Here is a 21,118-nt window from a genome sequence, read left to right as displayed (position 1 = left end):
TGTGAAAAAGGGAAACTGTTGGAAAAGGGGGCAAACAGTCTGCAAATCTGTGAAATGCAAATTATCAGCTCAAGATTGCAGTTCTCTTGAAGCCTTACCAGGACAGCAGTTAACTTTGATAAACTGGAAGAAGTCTTTGGGAGGGGCAAGAATTGGCAGCCAGACCTGTGTTCTTATCTAAGCTCCACTTCTTCCTGCTGTGACACTTGGACAGTTGCCTCTGAGTCTGCTGTCACTCAACCAGAATGGGGAAATTAATCGTTAATTATGGGTTCGCAAAGATTGACATGGTGTACTGAAATGCTTTTGGTAAAGACCCATGTTTTTTTCTCCTGCAGGAATAAGAATAAATAAGGGAGATTATGGGGGTCATCTAAGAAAAGCCCAGAACTCTAGACCAGAGGCTATGAAAAACTAAGCTTATTCTAATCCTTCGCAACACTACTTTGTATGGCCTAGACGTTAGCTGATGAAAAGGCCCTTCGGCACCACCTGGAGGAGAACATGAGTAATGCGTTGGAAAAGTTGGTTCTCCCTTTAGAAAATGGGGAAAGTTTAACTTCTTCTTTGTACAGCATTCGTTCGTTTTGAAATGCCTACTACATTTCAAGTGTAGCATGCAACAGCGAAGAAAACACAAAATTGTTGTCCCCATGGAACGTACACTCTAGTGGGGGAAAGACGATAAAATAGATGATCTGGATGAGGATAAGTGCACTGGAGAAAACAGAGTAGAGAGAGTAAAGAGAGTGGTAGATGGAGCCACTTCAGATGGTAGTATAGGCGTCTTTCATGAACATTTGATCAGAATCCTAAGGGGAGTGAGAAAGAACCAAATGGTTCTTTCTATCTAGGGGAAGAACATAGCAGGCATTGGGAACAAAATACAAAGGCCCTTTGGTGGAGCATCCTTAGCCTGTTTAAAAAGCACACACACAGCTTAGAGACCTATTTGGCTGGAATATGTGGACCAAGGAGGTTGAAGAGATGGCTGGGGGTGAGATTGTATAGATCAGCAAAACAACTCTGAAGACCAGGAAATTGTAAGTTTCTCTGAGTCCAGGAAGAGAGGTAATCTTCAAAGCCAGACAGATGGGATACTTACAGTCAGCTTTCAAATGGGCTAAAACTGGGAGACGGTGTGTCACCAGTCCCACTTGAATGGGGTCATGTAAAGAAACTCGTGGATATGGTAAATGCGTACTCATTCATTCTGACCCTTTCTAATACACTTTCTTGTACCCAGAGGCTGGAAAGCTAAAAGCGATGGGTTTTAAACTTCCTTAAACCAAGGTTCTGAATATAATTTAAATTTTGCAAATTAAATGTATAAATAAGATGTGGAAGGAAGAAGTGATTGTGGGGCCATCTTCAGCTACTTTGTTGCTACTGCAAGGATCTAAAGACCTTGGGTTTCTCTTCAGTGGTACCCAATATCCGCCCGTAGTTTTGTGAGTGTTGAAGGGCTTCCTGATCATAAAGAACAGTGATGTGTGTTCTTGTAGTCAGCCTGTGGTGGCCTGATGATTCCTCATCTTGATGGTGGCAGAGGGAATGCTACCAGGGTAGACCTGGAGATCCAGTCTAGAGCCCACTGCTCAGGCTTTCCAGTTCTTGCAAGCACCTAATTTACTTGCGTTGAATCCTTTGCTACTTAAAATAGGTAGAAGGGTTTTGTGTCTTGCAACTACTAAACTCCAATAACCCTGTTTGTTTCCGAAAGTGGTTATAGGCAGTAGGCCCTCAAAGATGGCACTCTTAGATTAGTTATGACTGTTGGATTTGAAGGAAATGAGGATAAATTGCCATTGGAAAATAGTAGACAAAGATTACTTAATTTGTGTTTCGGTTGAAACGAAAAGTCTCTTGGAGGACGTCGGCAGATCAAATGGCTGCCACTACAGACCATCATGTAAGAAATGAGGGCCTAGATGGTGGTGGCGATGCTAAAGAAGTAAAGAAGAAAAAAAGCAAAAAACCCAAAGACCCCAGAACTTTACATTTTCAGCTCCAGGCATGTATAGGAGAGCCCCAGAAGAATTTTGTCTCTTGCAACTGCAAGGCCGATGTACATGAAAACCAGAAGGAGATTCTGGGTTACAGAATTACAGCATGAGTTAAATTCATAGCCTTACCATGTCTCTTATGTGAAAATTAGAACCTTGTTTGGGAGAGAATGGGACCCTGAAACGAGAAATGGGGACATTTGAGTGGATTTAGGTAAGTCCCAGTGTTCTAAATCCAGATTCCACTTAGTGTCTCTTACCAGCAGAAACAGCCTTTCTTCCCCTCACTAATATGGCTGGTCCTGTCTTACTTGGAGACCTTGGGTAGTTGCCTTGAAAGGGAATGCCAATACTCATGTCCAACCCACTACCCCATGTTGCCACCAGATCTGTAACTAGAGTTAGATCCCGATGTGCTTCTGGAAGGCAAACACAAAGTCTGATCCGAGGGAAGGCTTACAGAAGAATGGTAAGACTTGGTTAATTTGAATCAGCAGAAACCTGGGTTTTAAAGGTTTAAATTAGACCAGGAAGAAAACAACAAAATTTTATTTCATTTGGGTTGAATTTATGGATATGGAAATTCTAGAGATTCTGGATTCAGTATATTGGCTTTAGCAGCTACGAGTGGCTCTTAGCTGGTTGGTTAGATGAAACCTGGACTGCACACAGTGTACATTCAAATTGAAACTCCTAAAACTCCTTAGCATAGCAGAAGATAAATCCAAAAACATGAAGATAGAAATGTTGATCAGATTTGTCATATGTGTGACTTAATCTAATTTTGCCCTCTAGAATTGCTCAGAGGATGTTCCTTTCACCAAGGAATTGGAAAGTATGTAGATAAGAGGAACACCTTATCTTGGAGAGTGCTGTAGTTTATATCCTCCATAGGCTGGGAATGAAGCTAAGAGATGCTGCCGTTGAAATGGAATCCCTGACGTCAATAGGAATGATGGGGTCCCGGAGTGGAGGAGCCAAGGGGCAGTACCAAGGCAACAGAGCCGGAGTGATGAAATAGAACCTTCCAAGGTCCTATTTGGTTGGTATAACCCAAATCAAGACTCCAGATCTGGCAAAAAGAGACCTGTTTTGAGTCACCAAAATGGAAAGTTACAAACTCTCACTAAATTCTTGGGCCCAAGGTCCTTGAATAAAGGGGTGCGGAGTACCCTTGGAGGTAGCACCCAACAATATAACCATCACTGTAATTGCAAATCTTTCAGTGTTCCCCAAGGGAATCTTAAGCCACTTATCTATGTTCCTGTGCTTAGGGGAATGGAAATACCCAGGCCTTTAGGGAATACTTAGAAACTAGCCCTATGCTAACAGTAATCCCCAAAAAGTTCTGTGTTCCACTAGTTAGAATTGAGGTTTGTGGGGTATCAAGGGTTTGGAGGGGTGTCCTCCAAAATGTATGTGTTGGAACCCTAACCTCTCATACCTCAAAATGTGATCTTATTGGAAATAGGGCTGTTGCAGATATAACTGCATAAAATGAGGTCATACTGGAGGAGGTAGGCCCCTAATCCGATATGATGTGTGTCGCGTGAAAAGGAAGAATTTGGGGGCGCCTGGGTGGCGCAGTCGGTTAAGCGTCCGACTTCAGCCAGGTCACGATCTCGCGGTCCGGGAGTTCGAGCCCCGCGTCGGGCTCTGGGCTGATGGCTCAGAGCCTGGAGCCTGTTTCCGATTCTGTGTCTCCCTCTCTCTCTCTCTGCCCCTCCCCCGTCCATGCTCTGTCTCTCTCTGTCCCAAAAATAAATAAACGTTGAAAAAAAAAAATTAAAAAAAAAAAAAAAAAAAGGAAGAATTTGGACACGGAGACCCAAAAACAGAACGTCATGTGAAGATGAAGCCAGAGATCGGGATGATGCAGCAGAAGCAAAGGAACTGCGAAGATTGCCAGCAAACCACCAGAAACTAGGGGAGAGCCCTGGAAGAGATTTTCCCTCAGCCCTCAGAGGAGCCAAGCCTGCCCACACCTTGATCTCAGACTTCTAGCCCAATAAAATTGTGTTGTTTAAACCACCTAGTTTGTGGTACTTGTTATAGCATATCTAGCAAACGAATATATGGGGATCAAAGAATTTTTTAATGTCTATTTTGAGAGAGAGAGAGAGAGGCAGAGAGAAAGAGAATCTCAAGCAGGCTCTGTGCTTGACAGCACAGAGCCAGACGTGGGGCTTGACCTCACAAACCATGAGACCATGACCTGAGTCAAAATCAAGACCCAGACACTTAACTGACTCAGCCACCCAGGCGCCCCGGGGATCAAGCCATTTAAAAGGAATGTTGGCCCGGGTCTATCTCACATATTCGTCCTGTGGTTACTTCCCAGTTCAAGTGGTCACAGTTGTTCTAGACGTACTTGGCAACTGGCAGAATCTTTCACAACGACCTGTACAGTTAAAGCTATTGTGGTGAGAAGAGTAAAAGCCCCTGGAACCGTCCCTCCCTACCAGAATAATTCAAGAGCAGTAGTGCGCCCCTGAGGGCATGACAGATACTGCTGCCGAGTCAAAGACTGAGAAATCCAGGAGTGCTGATTGATCTCTATCTCATCCCCATTTAAAATTATTTGTTTGCCCTGTACAGGACTGGCAGCTGTTATTTCAGATGTAATCTCTTCATGAAGCAAGTCAGCACCTGCCCCAGCACCTGCAGCCATGCAACTGTTGACCTGGAAGATGCTTTCTTCTCTTCTAGCCCTAGGAGCAGAAAACGTCAAAAGTAGAATACTTTTCACCTATCAGGGTCAACAGTACATCTTACTGTCCTACATCTGGGTCGTATCACCTCACCAGCTCTGTTGAAATCCAATCTGCAGGCACTTAAGTCATCTCGTTTCCCAGAACACCGCTCTACATGGGATGAAATCATGTGTCTGGGCTGAATAGGAAGCAGCAGGTGTCTAAATGCCTCGGTAAAGCACGTGTGTTCTAGAGGCTGGGAGATAATCCCCGTGGGGATTAAGGGCACTTCCTCCTCCATGAAGTTTTTAGGAAACCAGAGCAATAGTGTGGAGCATGGCAGGATGTCTACAGTGAAAGATAAGCTATTGCACTCACTGCACGCCTGCCACCACTCAGAAACCCTGAGAATTTGATCTCTTTTGATATTGGAGGTAATAGGCCACGTTTGGTTATGCTGCGCTGACCTGTTTGTCAAGTATCTCACACGGCTACCAACTCCAATGGGCCAAGAAGAAAAGATGCTCCCCGGTTGGTATAGGCTGCAGTGTAAGCAGCGTGGGTTTTATGATTCAGCGGATCCAATGGTGGGCAAAGCCCCTTGGCAAATGAGGATAGTGTATACATACACGCCAGCAAACTTCCATAAGAGAATCACAGTGCAGGGCCTAACGATGTTGGAGTCAAGTTGTGCGATTTTGGCAAGGCCTATTCTTTTTAGAAGCTGGTATTGGCTTACTACTGAGCCCTGCTCCGTCGTCTGGGGAGATGAGCTGCACATTTCGTAGCAGATCAGCTCCCTCCCATCACAGAGGACACGGGGATTTTCCTCAGTGGAAAATCAAGATCTGGCTTGTTTCCATGAATGTCAAGCCTAAAATATTCACAAACTTGAAATTAAATTATTACAAAACCAAAGACATTCCCCCTTCTCATTATTCTAAAAAAAGTTTTTTTAATGTTTGTTTATTTTTGAGAGAGAGAGAGACACACACACACACACAGAATGTGAGCGGGAGAGGGTCAGAGAGAGAGGGAGACGCAGCATCCAAAGCAGGCTCCAGGCTCCGAGCTATCAGCACAGTGCCTGATGCTGGGCTCGAACTCACGAACAGTGAGATCAGACCTGAGCCAAAGTCGGACACTTAACCGACTGAGTCACCCAGCCGCCCGCCCTCCCCGTTATTCTAAATTTGCTTGTACTCTCACAAGCATGGTGGTTAAGAGGATAGACTCCAGAGCCAGAACGGCTGGATGGGAATTTCTAACTCTACCTTTTAAGTAGCTTATGACTTTGGGCAAATGATTTAACCTCTCTGTCTCAGCTTCATCATTTGGGACTGTGAGGATTACATGAATACTGAGAATAGTGCCCAGACTGTAGTAAGTGCTTTATGTATTAGCTAATATTTTCATTTATCATCATCATCATCATCCATGAACTTACTGAATGCCTTATTCATTGTCTGCACACCGCCTCTCATCAAGTGAGCTAAGTAAGCTAAGGCCAATGGGCCTGTTCGTGACATGCCATTTTGCTAGCGCTGGTGGGCAATCAAGCTATAATAATAATAAACTCCTGGAAAGTCTGAATTGGAAGCACCTTTGAAGATCAATGACCCAACCCCTTCATTTGTCAAATGAAGAAGGGAATTGAGACACGATAAGGACGACACACCGTCCATGAAGCTGAGTGCCCGCGGTTCCCTCAGCCTCCTCCCAAGGCCCGTGGACCTGAGCTAGTCTTGCCTCATGGAATCACTGCGATCTAGGTCACGTAAATCCGATGAAGCCAGCCCTGCCGACCTTCCTGCAGCTGATTGGACACAGGATTTGGGCCCAAGCCAAGTGCCGCTGTGAACAACCTAGATGTGCTGGAGGCCAACTGCCTGTGTGAGACGAGACTGCCAGACATGGGAGACAGAAGCATTAGAAGCACACCCAGAGCTCGTCACCACATCATCGTTCCTGTTCCCCAGGGACCTGCGTGGGCTGCCGGGATGGCTTCCCTGCCCACCGTACTTCCTCACTGCCCTTTCCACTGCCCCCATTACTGTCAGTCATCCGAGCACGGCTCTTCCTTGCACACCTGAAGAGGCTCGTGAGCATACCCAAACATGGCCACTGGTTTTCTGGGGGGGTCACAGCCAGATTAAAAAAAAAAAAAAAGCAGGGGGGTGCCTGAGTGGTCAGTTGGTTGAGCGTCTGACTTCTGCTCAGGTCACGATCTCGTGGTTTGTGAGTTCAAGCCCCGCATCGGGCTCGCTGCTGTCAGCGTGGAGCCTGCTTGGGATTCGGTCTCTCTCCCTCTCACTGCCCCTCCCTACTTGTGTTCTCTTTCTCAAAAATAAACAAAAAAACATACGGAGGAGGAAGAAGCAAGCCACAGACCCAGATCTGGAATTCCAGACCTGACACTCTTTCCACTCTGACATGGCCGTGTCACATGCAGTATGAGAGAGAAAGGGCTTCATGGGTGCAGGGACCAGAGGAGGCTGCCGGCGCTGTGCAGTTGAACTCTGAGGCTTGCGGTGTTACCAGAAGGATCCAGCGAGGACAGGACCACTGCCCCACCTCTTAGCCTGTGCTGGAGATGCTGCTTAACTTTACTTCTGTGTGTCTGCCTTTGTGAGTGGCTTGGGGTATAGTTCTAGATGCAGATGCTGCTTTGTCGTTCCTCGGGCACCTCCCTTGGAGGAAATTCATCCGTCGCTCGCTATATGTGGACAAGGGCTCTGCTCGGACCCTGTGCCTGGGCAGACACAGACAGACACGGGCCGTGGAGCTGGGAAATCACCAATGACAAAATGGCATTTGAAACCACAGATGTGAATGACGGGAGAGTTGGCTTTCTCTTCTCGTAAACCTTTCACCGACACGTGCAGAGAAAGGAGCAACCAGAAAAGGGGCGAGGGGAACCCAGGAACGAGCAAGACAGCGGAAGCCAAGCGGGGTCCGAAATTCCCAAGAATTTCGGGAAGGAAAGCACGGTTAGCGGACATGTGAGGTCAAGCTGGCCGAGAAGTGAGTTCGTCACATGAGAAGCGATTGCTGACTTGAGAGCGAGCCGTCTCGGAAGACAGCCGCAGTAGAAAATGGAGTTCATTTAGTTGAGGTGTGAGTGGATGGTGAGGAGGTAGAGACGATAGACAGATCTCTCCTAAGAAGGGGAGATTTGTTTTTTGTAGTAGGAGAGACTCATGCACGTCTGGACCCTCGGGAGAAAATACGGAGAGGGAGGAAGCGATTTAACGGTGCTCCGTCTCTAGAAGCCAGAGGGACGAAATCAAGGGCAGGCAGAAGGGTTGGCTGCGGACACAAGAAGGGGCCCTCCCCTCGCAGCTTGGAGGCACATGAAGTCAGCCGCGAGATTTAGTGTCCTTCCCAAAGGGGCTAATCTTTGCTAGGAGAAGGCGTACAATGCCTCCCAACAGAACAGATGGTTGATAAATACCAATCCTTCCTCCCCTCCCCGGCTGGGTTGTTCCAGTCCTCTGAAGTCACACACGACGTCACTCAGGGTGTTATGTTACAAGGCTAAGGAACACAGCTAGAGCTGGAGAAATTCAAGGCAATCCCAAACTTTTCTGGAATTTCGGAGAACTAGAGGCTGCTTTCTCCTGAGGTTCCTAAGCTGGAAGGACATAAGTGAGTGTGGCTCTTCCACTATGTGGACAGACTTCCTGACACTGAAGCCACACAGCAGAAGGCAGAGCTGAGAAGTGGAGGGCAAGAGACAGGGACACCATTTGAAGCCACCAGATGACATCATTTTAGGGCCGGGATCTAACCGTGCCTGAAGTCCCTGAAATTTCCCATGCCGTAATCCAACAAATTCTTTCTCCCTATCCAAAGCCCGCTTCTGTTAAGATTCTGTCATCTGTAACTGAAGAGTTTCTGACTAATACAGGAAGTGGGGTGTTACTGGTCGTGATTCCTAACACACGGCATTGGCAGGGGGGAGGTAGGGTACAGAGAGTGAGGATCTCCCCATCCCTGGCTGGGAGGTCGGCACTCCCTGCCATGCAGGTGTACAGCCAGGGTCTCTTGGAGCTCAGACCATGTACCTAACACAGGTAGGAGCTCGGGGACTTGGTAGAAATACGTCAGAAGGTTGTCTGTTTTGGCTGTTTTCCCAAGCCTTTAGTTCGGAGTCAAAGACACAAATTTTGCAGACAGAATAATGAATAATAAAAACTAATGTTTCTTTTTTAAAAAAATGTTAAGTTTATTTACTTTGAGAGAGAGAGAGCATGTGCAGGTGGGGAAGGGGCAGAGGGGCGGGGGAGAGAGAGAGAGAGAGAGAGAGAGAGAATCCCAAGCAGGTTCCACATCACCAGTGCAGAGCCCAATGTGGGGCTCGAACTCACAAACCACGAGACTATGACCTGAACCGACGTTGGACGCTCAACTGACTGAGCCACCCGGGTGCCCCAAAAAGCTAATAGTTCTGAAGCACTCATCCTGTGCTGGGCTCTAAGAGCTTTACCCATATTGATCCACTGACCCTTCACAATAACACAAAGAAGTAGGTACTGTTGTTATTCCTGATTTTACATTGGAAGAATCGAGACACAGCACCATTCACCCAACGTCACAAAGCTACACAGGGAGCCGCAACGATCGCTTGAAGCTGGGCAGCCTGGCCCCTGACCTTGTGTGCCTACAGCTTTGCCAAGAGAGACTTCCTGGAGCCTGCAGTCCGAGTTGACACAGTCTGAAGGTCACGTGCTTTGCAGGATTGAAAAAGCTCGTCTCTTCATGTCAAAGTTAAAGTGAGCGGAAACAGGGGCGCCTGGGTGGCTCTGTCAGTTAAGCAGCCGCCTTCAGGTCAGGTCATGAATTTGAGCCCCGCATCGGGCTCTGTGCTGACAGCTCAGAGCCTGGAGCCTGCTTCGAATTCTGTGTCTCCCTCTCTCTTTGCCCCTCCCCTGTTCACGTTCCGTCTCTCTCTCTCAAAAATAAACTTTGAAAAAAAAAGTTTTTTGAGTGGAAACAAAGGCAGGAAGGCAGGAAACTCAGCCCCACCCAAGCCCTTCCTGCCCGTCCCCACTAACAGGAGACTTAGCCTATGCAAAGAGCTTTCCACTGGGATAGAGCCTAGTGGTCAGAGTTGCTCCAAAGCAGTGAGGATGGAAACCCTAGGCTGAGCACTGGGAGGTCCCACAGCTGAGAGACACCCCCCCCCCCCACCACCACCGGTCTAGATTCAGAGACCATAATTCACAATTCTTCTGACTTGGTTATTAACCCCTAGAGTTATCCAAATATGAATAGTCAGAAACCTTCTGCATCTTTTAAGGGAGTGGTTTTGCAAAAAAAAAAAAAAACCACACAAAACAAATCCTGGCACAAGAAAGCTTGCAACTGATCAACCCCTAGGGCATTGTCTCAGTTCCAAACAATACGAACAGGACATCTTCACAATCCTTCTAAGATGTGGCCTGAAAGTTACAACAAATAGGGGAGACCAGCCAACACGGCAGAGCAGACAGACCAGCTTCACTCTCCCAAGGCAGGGCATCCTTGCTGTTCTCCACCTCCAGGATGCAATACACATTCCATACACCCCGCAGACCATTGGGTGCTGTTTTGCCTCCTCTCCTTTTCCAAATAGGGGTGTTTATAATTATCTTGTGTTCCCTCCGCCTGTGCACCAAGGTATTACGTATGGGGCTGATTAACTTCCGTGTTTATCTGTAGTGGCGTTTCCTAAACTTTTTGCTCGCAAGATCCCTTCACACTCTGAAAAACTGAAGACCTGAAAGGGTTTTTGTTCATATGGGTCACATGATCGATATTTGCCGTATTCGAAGTCAAATTAAGAGTTTAAAAAATAAGCGCGCCTGAGGGACTCAGTCTGTTGAGTCTGACTTTGGCTCAGGTCATGATCTCACGGTTTGTGAGTTTGAGCTGTTAGCACAGAGCTCTCTTTGGATGCTCTGTCCCCCCCCCCCCCCCCCCCCCCCGCCCCTCTCCTGCTCGTGCGTGCATGCTCTCTCTCTCAAAAATAAACATTACAAAAAGTTTAAAAACATATTTTTAAGTAAAAATGATGAACCCACTAAAGTTAACACAAATAACACCCTTTTCAATGAAAAATAACGACATTTTCCAAATAAAAAAAAATTAGTGGGAAGAATGACATTGTTTGACAGTTTTGCATATCTCTTTAAATGTCTGGCTTAATAAAAGGCGGCTAGATCCCTAAAACTGCTTCTTTGCTCCTTTACTCAATCTGTTGAGATTTGTTTTAGTTGCAGTATATGAACAAAATTCAGCCTCACACAGATATAAAAATGGAAAAAGGAGGGTTATTTTATTTCTTTATTTAAAATGTTTATGTATTTATTTTTTTTTGAGAGAGACAGAGCAGGAGTGGAGGAGGGGCAGAGAGAGAGGGAAACACAGAATCCGAACCAGGCTCCAGGCTCTGAGCTGTCAGCACAGAGCCCAACGCGGGCTCGAGCTCATAAACTGGGAGATCACGACCCGAGCCCAAGTCCGATGCTTAAACAACTGAGCCACCCAGGCACCCCAAGGAGGATTATTTTAAAAGCTTTTTCAGATAACTGTGATATTCCTCTTTTCCTTTTTTTAAGAGAAGAAAGTGAACGCAATCCCCCACTGCCTTAAATTACACAACCAAGTCTCCCGCATTTGGGGAAATTGAAGAGATCGGTACCCCGAGAAGTGCAATGGATGTGCCTTGCCCAGAAAAGCACCTTTATGATCACGGTTTTCCCTCGCCTGGTAAGTATGTGGATATTCCTCTTTGATACTATACCAAAACTTAACAAAACAAATGAAGACTTGCAAAATTTAGTTTCAGTGTGGAATCTGAAACCAATTTTTCGTTAAGTTAAAATACATTGGTCTATCATGCACTTTGAATGCATCTTTTATCCGTGACTGATTTTGTAACACTTGGAAAATAGGGTTCACTGAGCTATGGAGATCTTCTAAATGTCGACACATGTTATTATACAATATAAAAGAAATTATATTCATTAATGTCACCATTGACCTCATCAGAAGTCCTTAAGTAGGGGCGCCTGGGTGGTTCAGTCGGTTAAGCGTCCAACCTCAGCTCAGGTCATGATCTCACTGCTTGTGAGTTCGAGCCCCGCATCAGGCTCTGTGCTGACAGCTCGGAGCCTGGAGACTGCTTTGGACTCTATGTCTCCCTCTCTCTCTGCCTCTCCCCCGCTCTGTCTCTGTCTCTTTCAAAAATAAATAAACATTAAAAAAAATGTTTTTAAGTCCTTAAGTATTGGGAAGCTACTAAACTCACAGTGGTGGATACAAACATTCCAAAAGGCTAATTTTCACTCAAAAGCTGAAATTTTATTATTAGCAGCAAATATTGTCAATTTCCCCCTTGAGTCAGTAGGCTCACTTCTTTCATTTTAGAGAAAATGTCTGCAAAAATAAAAAAATGAGAAAAAAACCTACATTTGCATAACCATGGTCTGTCTTTCAATCCTTCTTCCAGGTAAAAATGGTGTTCAACTTGCAACGCAAAACAATTCCACAAGTGATCTTCCTGAGACAACCATGGTACTTAGGCATATAGCAGAATTCTTCCCACCCTGTCAAAATATTTAAAAGAAGTATAGTCAATGGGGCGCCTGGGTGGCTCAGTCAGTTAAGCGTCCGACTTCAGCTCAGGTCATGATCTCACAGTTCGTGAGTTCGAGCCCCGCGTTGGGCTCTGTGCTGACAGCTCGGAGCCCGGAGCTTGCTTCGGATTCTGTGTCTCCCTCTCTCTGCTCCTCCCCCACTCATGCTCTGTCTGTCTCTCCTTCAAAAATAAATAAAAACATTAAAAAAAATTTTTTTTGAAGAAGTATAGTCAAGGGTAGAGATTTAATAAAGTTAATAATTTGTACTGTTTCATCAAGTCAGTCTTTGAAATTTTTAAGTTTATTCACTTATTTTGAGGGAGGGAGAGAGAGAGAGAGAGAGCATGAACAAGGAGAAGGGGAGGAGAGAGAAGGAGAGAGAATCCCAAGCAGGCTCAACACTGTCAGCATGGAGCCCAACGTGGGACTGGGGCTCACAAACCACGAGATCATGGCCTGAGCCGAAATCAAGAGTCAGCCGCTTAACCAACTGAGCCACCCAAGGGACCCTCATCAAGTCATTCTTGAATGAAACTGCTGTATTTGTTTCCTTTGCTGAGCACACACAGCAGTGAGGAATACAGTGATTACAAATACAGCCTGGAGCCTCGCCTCGCTTTATCTTGGGCCAGCTGCTGTATCCGCCATCGCTTTCCCACCACCAAAAAGGCAACATAACATCTTAGTATTTATTACGAAAATAGCTCTGACTTCACAGAGCCTCTGAAAAGATTTGGGGGATGCTCAGGAGTTTGTAGACCACGCTTTGAGGAGCGCTGATTTAATGCTTTATTTATCCATTAACAAATATGCACCAAGCACCTACTGTGTCCCTGAGACTGTTCCAGGCGCAGGGCGTTGAGTGGTGAGCTATATACGAGATACTTAAGGCCTCTGCTCTCATAGGGCCCACATTCTTGTAGAAAGAACTGAAAATTAATAAAGAAATCAATAAGATTATTTCACCTAGAGAGAAATGCTTCGAAGAAAACTGTACACCCTACACCCTATATGGTGATGTATGTCAATTATTTCTCAATAAAACTGAAGGAGAAGCAAAGAAAATAGGATGATTAGGGGCCCCTGGGTGGCTCAGTCGGTTTAGCGTCCGACTTTGGCTCAGGTCATGATCTTACGGGTGGTGAGTTTGAGCCCCGCATGGGGCTCTGTGCTGACAGCTCAGAGCCTGGAGCCTGCTTCACATTCTATCTCCGTCTCTCTCTCTCTCTCTCTCTCTCTGCCCCTCCCCCACTTGTGCTCTGTTTCTCTGTCTCTCAAAAATAAATATATGTTTAAAAAAATTTTTTTGAACTAATTTGGTGGATCGAAAGAAAGGAAGGAAGAGCAGTGTGGCTGATGGGTAGAAATCAAGGGGAGAGTGATAGGATATGATGCTGGAGAGGTAGAGGGGAGCCAGGGCGTGCTGGGCATTGCAGGCCACAGTGAAGCCCTATGTAGGCCATGAAAGGGAGTTTTTATATGACCTGACTTACGTTTTTTGAAAGTAAATGGTTGCTGTGTAGAAAGTGGGTTGTAGGGGTGGAAGTAGAGAGGCCAGTTGGGAGGCTGCTGGATGAAGGGAGGGACAGCGGAGATGGAGAGAAGCCGTTTGACATGATACATAGTTTGGAGACAGAGCAACAGGGCTTGCAGATGGGTAGAATATGGAGAATGAGTAAAAGGGAGGAATCAGGAAAGGCTTTTGTGCTTTGGGCTTGAACGTGTAGGTAGATGACGGTGCTGTTTACTGAGATGAGAGAGACTAGGGGAAGAATGAATCAAGGGGAGAGGAACCAAGAGCTCTTCCTGAGTCCACTAAGTTTAGACGGGCGTTAGGCATTCAAGTAGAGATGACAAGCAGGCAGCTGGGCACAAAAGCTTGGCACATAGTGAGGGCTCAGAGCTGGAGATACACACAAGATTGACATCTTGATAATATAGAAGCCAAGGGACTGGCTGAGATCATTGAAAAAGAGGGTGAAGACAGAGAGAAGAGGTCTTTGCCCAAATTTTCAGGCATGCTATCATGAAGGGTCAGTCAAGAGATGGGCATCCCATGAAGGTAAAGAATCATTGAGGCTGCAGATAGAAGCTTTTGCCAAATGATGAGATTTGAGGAAGGAGGAAGGGAGGCAGAGAAATGAGTCTGGGGGGCAGTGTGTGTGTGTGTGTGTGTGTGTGTGTGTGTGTGTTGTATTGTTTTAAGATGGAGATACACAGATGTGGAGATATGTCTGGGTGTTGACTGGTGAAGAAGTGCTAGATGTTGCAGGAAAGAAAGGATATAATTGCAGAAGCAAAGCCCTTGATAAGGAGAGAAGTTCTCTTAGAAAGACCCAAGAGGGGGCGGCTGGGTGACTCAGTCGGTTGAGTTCCTGACTCTCGATTTCGGCTCGGGTCATGGTCCCGGGGTCATGAGACTGAGCCCCGCATCAGACTCCGCAATGAGCATGGAGCCTGCTTGGGATTCTCTCTCTCCCTCTGCCCCTCTCCCCACTCACACTCTCCCTCTCTCTCTAAGAAAGAAAGAAAAAAAAAAGACCCTGGAAGACTTCATTTATGGTAACAAGGAAGAAGGCAGAGAGCATGGATTCCTGTTTTGGATGTGGTGAGGTAATTACGAATAAAGTTGCTCCGAACATTCATGTACAAATTTTTGTGTGAATATGTATCTTCAGTTCTCTTGGGTACATACCTAGGAATGAAAAGCTCGGTTGTACGGTACCTCTCCGTTTCGCTTTTTGAGGAACTGCCAAACTTTTCTAAAGTGGCTGCGCCGTTTTGCCTTCCCACCAGTGGTGAATGAAGGTTCCAATTTCTCCACATCCTCAACACTTGTTATGTCTGTCTTTTTGGTTATAGCCAGCTATCCTAGTGGGGATGAAGTAGCGTCTTATTATGGTTTTTATTTGCATATCCCTACTGACTAATGAGATTGGCCATCTTCATGTGCGTAATAGTTCTTTATTCTGGATACTAGACCCTTATGCTTCACAATATGCTTCACAAATATATATATATATATATATATATATATATGCTTCACAAATATTTTCTCCAAGTCAATGGTTGTTTTATTTATTTATTTAAATTAAGCTCCACACCCAGCATGGGGCTTGAACTCCCAAACCCAATATCAAGAGGCATGTGCTCTACTGACTGAGCCAGCCAAGTGCCTCTTTCTTCTTCCTTTTTTAAGTTTATTTATTTATTTTGAGAGAGAGAGAGCATGTGAGCTGGGGAGGGGCAGAGAGAGAGAGGGAGAAAGAGAATCCCAGGCAGGCTCCTTGATATCAGCACAGAGCCCCACTCTGGGCTCAGCTGCACAAACTGTGAGATCATGACCTGAGCCAAAGTCGGACCTCAACCAACTGAGCCACTCAGGCGCCCTATCTTTCTTCTTTAAATCACCTTGGTACCCTTGTCAAAGATCAATTGACCACGTATGTATTTTTAGTTCTAGTTTATTTCTGGTTTCTTTATATGCTCTTATTCTCAAATCTATTCCATTGACGTATATGTCTATCCTTATGCCCAGTATCACATTGTCTTGATTACTGTAGCTTTGGAGTAAATTTTGAAATCGGAACGTGTGTGTCCTCCAACTTGTTTCTTTTTCAAGATTGTTTTGGCTATTTTGGATCTGTTGCATTTCCATATGAATTTTAGGATCATTTTGTCAATTTCTACAAAACAAAAGTGGGGGAAGCTTGGATTTTGATAGAGGTTGCAATAAATCTGCAGATCAATTGGGGAGAATTCCATCCTAACAATATTAAGTCTTACAATCCGTGAACCCAGGATGGCTTTCCATGAATTTATGTCTTTTTTTTTTTATGTTTATTTATCTTTGAGAAAGAAAGAGCATGAGCAGGGGAGGTGCAGAGAGAGAGGGAGACAGAGGATCCGAAGTGGGCTCCACAATGACAGCAGAGAGCCTGATGTGGGGCCTGAACTCACCAACTGTGAGATCATGACCTGAGCCAAAGTCAATCAGGTCATGATTGAGCCAAAGTGGCTCAATCAACTGAGCCACTCAGGTGCCCCCCCCCATTTATTTATGTCTTTTGAATTTTCTTTTAGATTGCTGATTTTAAGCAGAAGAGTGGCATAATCTGATTTTTTTTAACGTTTATTTATTTCTTAGAGACAGAGAGACAGAGTATAAGCGGGGGAGGGACAGAGAGAGAGGGAGACACAGAATCCGAAGCAGGCTACAGGCTCTGAGCTGTCAGCACAGAGCCTGACGTGGGGTTTGAACTCACAGACCGTGACATCATGACCTGAGCTGAAGTCGGAAGCCCAACAGACTGAGCCACCCAGGCGCCCCATGACATAATCGGATTTATACTTTAGGAAGAGTACCCAGTGGTGTGTGGAAAAACAGCTGGGGGTGAGAGATGTTATATGAACAAGGGCAATAGTAGCAGAGACAAAGAGGAAAGCACTTGTTACAGAATCGCTTAGGATGTAACTTGGCAGGACTTGATGATTGACTCTGTATAGAAAGAGAGGGAAGTGAGGCGCCTGGGTGGCTCAGTCAGTTAAGCCTCCGACTTCGGCTCAGGTCATGATCTCATGGTTCATGGGTTCTAGCCCCACATCAGGCTCTCTGCTGTCAGCACAGAGCCTGCTTTGGATCCTCTGTCCCCCTCTCTCTACCCCTCCTCTGCTCACTCTCAAAAATAAATAAATATTTAAAAAAAAAGAAAAAAGAAAGAAAAATAAAAAGAAGAGAGGAAAGAGTAAAAAAATGACTCCCAGGTTTTTGACTTGGGTACATGGTGATGCCACCAACAGAAAATACACAAGGAGCAGTTTGGGAGAAAAGAGGAAATGATCAGCTGGTACTTGTCCAGCTTGAGATGGCTGGTGGGAAAGTCAGGAGACTGGTATTTGAGTCCGATGCTCAGGGGAGGTAGTCTGGGGATGGTGATTTGAGAACTGTCATATAAAAGGAGAGCCATGAGACAACAGTAGCCAACCAACGGGAACAATAAAGGAAGCAGAAAAGATACAAAAAGGATTACCAATATCTAAAGGTAGAGCGGATCACAAAAAGTCCACAAAGAACCATTTGCAACAGCACGGATGGAGCTAGAGAGTACAACGCTAAGCGAAATAAGCCAGTCAGAGATGATGTCACTCGAGAAGAAACAAAACAAAGCAACAAAGGAAGAAAGAGACAGACCAAAACACAGACTCTTAACCTTCGAGAACAAACTGGTGGCTGCCAGAGGGGAGTGAGTGGGGGAGGCTGAGTGAAATAGGTGAAGGGATTAAGAGTACACTTATCTTGATGAACACTGAGGAATGTATAGAATTGCTGAATCATGATGTTGTGCATCCGAAACGAACATAACACTGTATGTTAACTCTACTGGAATTAAGATAAGCGTAAAAAAAAGAAGTCCACAAAGGAGACCGAGAAGGAACAACCAGGAACAAGGAGTGTGCTCTGTGAGTGCAGGGGGGGTGACTAACCAGCCTTGCGGAAATGCTTCCGTTGGATCCAGCCGAGTTAGAAGTCCCTGGTGACCCAGACAGGGCTCTTCCGGCAGAGGGCTGAAGCACATTGCCGCGGATGGGGAGGAAGCAGTAGTTGAGAAGATGGGCAGCACAGAAGGACGATTCACTCCAGAAGTTTGGAGGGGAAGGGAAAAAGGAGTGAAAAAGAAGTAGCTAGAAATGCAAAGGGAGTCAAGGGGTGGGGGTGTCATCTTAGGATCCAAGAGACAAGGGTGTGTTCACAGGCTTAGTGGGGGGGGGGGGGGGGGATGAGGGATGGAGTGCGGTCCACGTGTGGAGCTGGAGGAACGCCTGGGAGGAGGAGAGAGGGTTTGGAATGGTGCACACCAATCACATGTCTCAAATCCCCCTCTCCTCCTCAAGCTCAAGTCCTCCACTTTGCATTCCTCACCTGGATCACTGTGCTGGCCTTCAGACGCTCAGCCTTGGGGTGTAGGCTTGCTGGGCCAGCGGCCAGGAGAGGCTGACTGAACAGAAGGAAACAGAATGGGCCAGTGGCCTCTGTGAAGTCAGGGGATGAGGCACCAGGAGTCGGAAGACTGGCATTCTGCAGGAGGGGGCCTTGTGGGAACCCTTGAGGCTGGGGTTCCAGAGGGGAACATCCAAGGTGTGGCCCCATGGCAGGGTCATGACGAAGGTCACCAAGGAGATCAAGGAAGGGAATTGGAGGGTTATTTGCATGGATCGACAGGACATTAGGACAGACTGCCTGACAGAAATTCTGAAGTCCTTGATGGATGGAGGGGGGGGTGACAGGGAGGGCAACAGATCAGGGTGATGAGAAGGGTGGCAAAGTAGAGCCAGAGGGCAGGAGTTTCAGAAAGGGAGAAAATGATACATGTACACGGGAAAAGACCCTCCAAAGTGTGAGTGGGGTTGTCCGTGAGGGCAGGGAGGATTATGGGTAGCTCTGATTTCTTCTTTATACTTTCCTGTTATTTCCACCAAGTTTCCTACAATGAAAATTTTTTAATGTTTATTTATTTTTGAGAGAGAGAGAGAGACAGAGTGCAAGTGGGGGGGCGTGGAAAGAGAGAGAGAGGGAGACAGAATCTGAAGCAGGCTCCAGGCTCCGAGCTGTCAGCACAGAGCCCGACGTGGGGCTCGAACCCACAAACTATGAGATCATGACCTGAGCCGAAGTCAAACACTTAACCGACTGAGCCACCCGGCGCCCCTGAAATGTTTTTAGAAAAGTAAAAGATAGGAAAAAAATACAAATGACAAACGTCCCCTTTCACAGCATCTAGAGTTTGTAATTGTAAACATCCCAAGGTCCCCTTTAAGTACCTTCTCCTCTCAGACAAGCATGATCTTTTGTTTTTGTTTTTGTTTTTTGTTTTATGCATATGTATATACACTCCTAAAATAGAATATGGTGGGGGGGGCTTAATTTTTTTAAGTTTATTTATTTATTTTGAGAGACAGAGAGAGAGACACAGAGAGAGAGAGAGAGAGAGAGAGAGAGACAGAGACAGAGACAGAGAGAGAAAACAAGCAGGGAGGGGCAGAGAGAAGAAAAGAGTCCCAAGCAGGCTCCGCACCATCAGCACAGAGCCCAATACAGGGCTCAAACTCACAAACTGTGAGATCATGATCTGAGCTGAGATCAAGAGTTGGACGCTTAACCAACTGCACTACCCAGGCGCCCCAGAGTTTTTTTTTTTTTTTAAATTTTTATTTATTCTTATATTAGAGAGAGACAGCGTGCGCAAGCAGAAAAGAGGGGCAGAGGGAGAGAGACAATCCTAAGCAGGCTCCATGCTCAGTGTGGAGCCCTACAAGGGGCTCCATGCAGGGCTCGATCCCACAACCCTGACCTGAGCCGAAATCAAGGGTCAGTCACTCAGCAGACTGAGCCACCTAGGCACCCCAGAATATGGTAGGGTTTGTGCATGATTGTTTTATTTACATGGAGGACGTGTTCGAATAATCAAAGAGGCCTGAACCCTCTCTTCAGCTGAGCAGCCCAGCCGGGAGGCCATGCCCTGGGAAGACCCAGCCTTCAGTTGAAGTGCACTGGGCCATACCTGGTTGTTAAATGTTCCAGGAAGAGGGGGATTACTGCTTGCATTTCTCTGGCCAGGTTTCTACCCACTCTTATGTCTCTCAAGTTATTTATACCATAGAGATCTAGGAGGCAGAGAAAGTAATCATTATCCCCATTAGACAGACAGGGAAACTGAGGTCCGGTGAATGGCAGTAAGCTGCCAGCGTGTCACAGTGTGTTGGTAGAGGGTAAGGGACTAGAGCTTTGCCTAGATTTCTTCCCGGAAGCCCAGGCCAGTGTGCAGAAGGGTGGGGAAGAGGCAAGGGACACTGGGTGGCTTGGACTTTGACCACTTGGCAATAAGGAAGAGAAATGGAAATAACCAGGGAGCTAAGGCTGGGCCATGGCTGGGAAATTATCTGGGAAGAAACAGACAGGCAGTTTACCCTCCTGGGAGGGTGCCAGGCCCATCCTGGAGGCTAGGGCTCCCCTTCCCCTTTTCCCCATCCCCACAGTCCCCTCCTTCACTCAGGAGCAGCCTTTACAAATACACAGGTCTCAGCCCCATACCACTGATACATACTGTGTGATTTTTTTTTTTAATGCTTATTTATTTTTAGAGAGACAGAGCACAAGCGGGGGAGGGCAGAGAGAGCAGGAGACACAGAAGCCAAAGCAGGCTCCAGGCTCTGAGCTGTCAGCACAGAGCCCAACATGGGCCTCGAACTCACGAACGATGAGATCATGACCTGAGAACCCACGAACGATGAGATCATTGAGATCATTGAGAACCGTGAGTTCGTGACCTGGGCCGAGTTGAAGTGGGATGCTTAACCAACTGAGCCACCCAGGCGCCCCCATGCTGTGTGATGTTTGAAAAGCCTTTCACCTGCCTGGCCTCAAATTTCTCATCTTTAAAACAGGATAATAATCTTTAACTCAGTATTATTCCAAGAATAAAAAGAGAGAATCCTCATCTATGCATCTGAAAGCAGAGGCATTTAAGAGGTCCAGGCCCCCAGCCTAATTCCAAGAAGGCCCAGATGGGCTGTGTCAGGGGAACCACCTGACACTGATGGGAAGCCACATGCACTCACACACGTGACCACATGTGCCCTCCAGGGCGGCCCCTGGGAGGTAGGTGGCCTTTTGTCATCAGAAAGTTGTTGGTGGAGTGGGGTAGGGTGGCGGTGACCAGGGGTCCTTTTCTTTCTGTCTTTGTAACGAAAGCAAGACATGAATAAACGCTCACTGTGAGACTTCTACAATATAGCC

General features: G+C 46.4%; 1 non-coding gene across 1 annotated transcript; it reads right to left on the bottom strand.

Moving 5' to 3' along the window:
- Nucleotides 1-11,298: 11,298 nt before the first annotated feature.
- On the bottom strand, nt 11,299-11,460 carry LOC112849189 (U1 spliceosomal RNA). The gene has a single exon (XR_003222612.2). It is a non-coding gene; the product is annotated as a U1 spliceosomal RNA (small nuclear RNA).
- Nucleotides 11,461-21,118: the final 9,658 nt, after the last annotated feature.

The sequence above is a fragment of the Puma concolor genome, chromosome C1 (genome assembly GCF_028749965.1).
Source record: "Puma concolor isolate L17-30 chromosome C1, mPumCon1.1.hap2, whole genome shotgun sequence".
NCBI lineage: Eukaryota > Metazoa > Chordata > Mammalia > Carnivora > Felidae > Puma > Puma concolor.
This window is presented reverse-complemented; position numbering and strand designations above follow the sequence as displayed.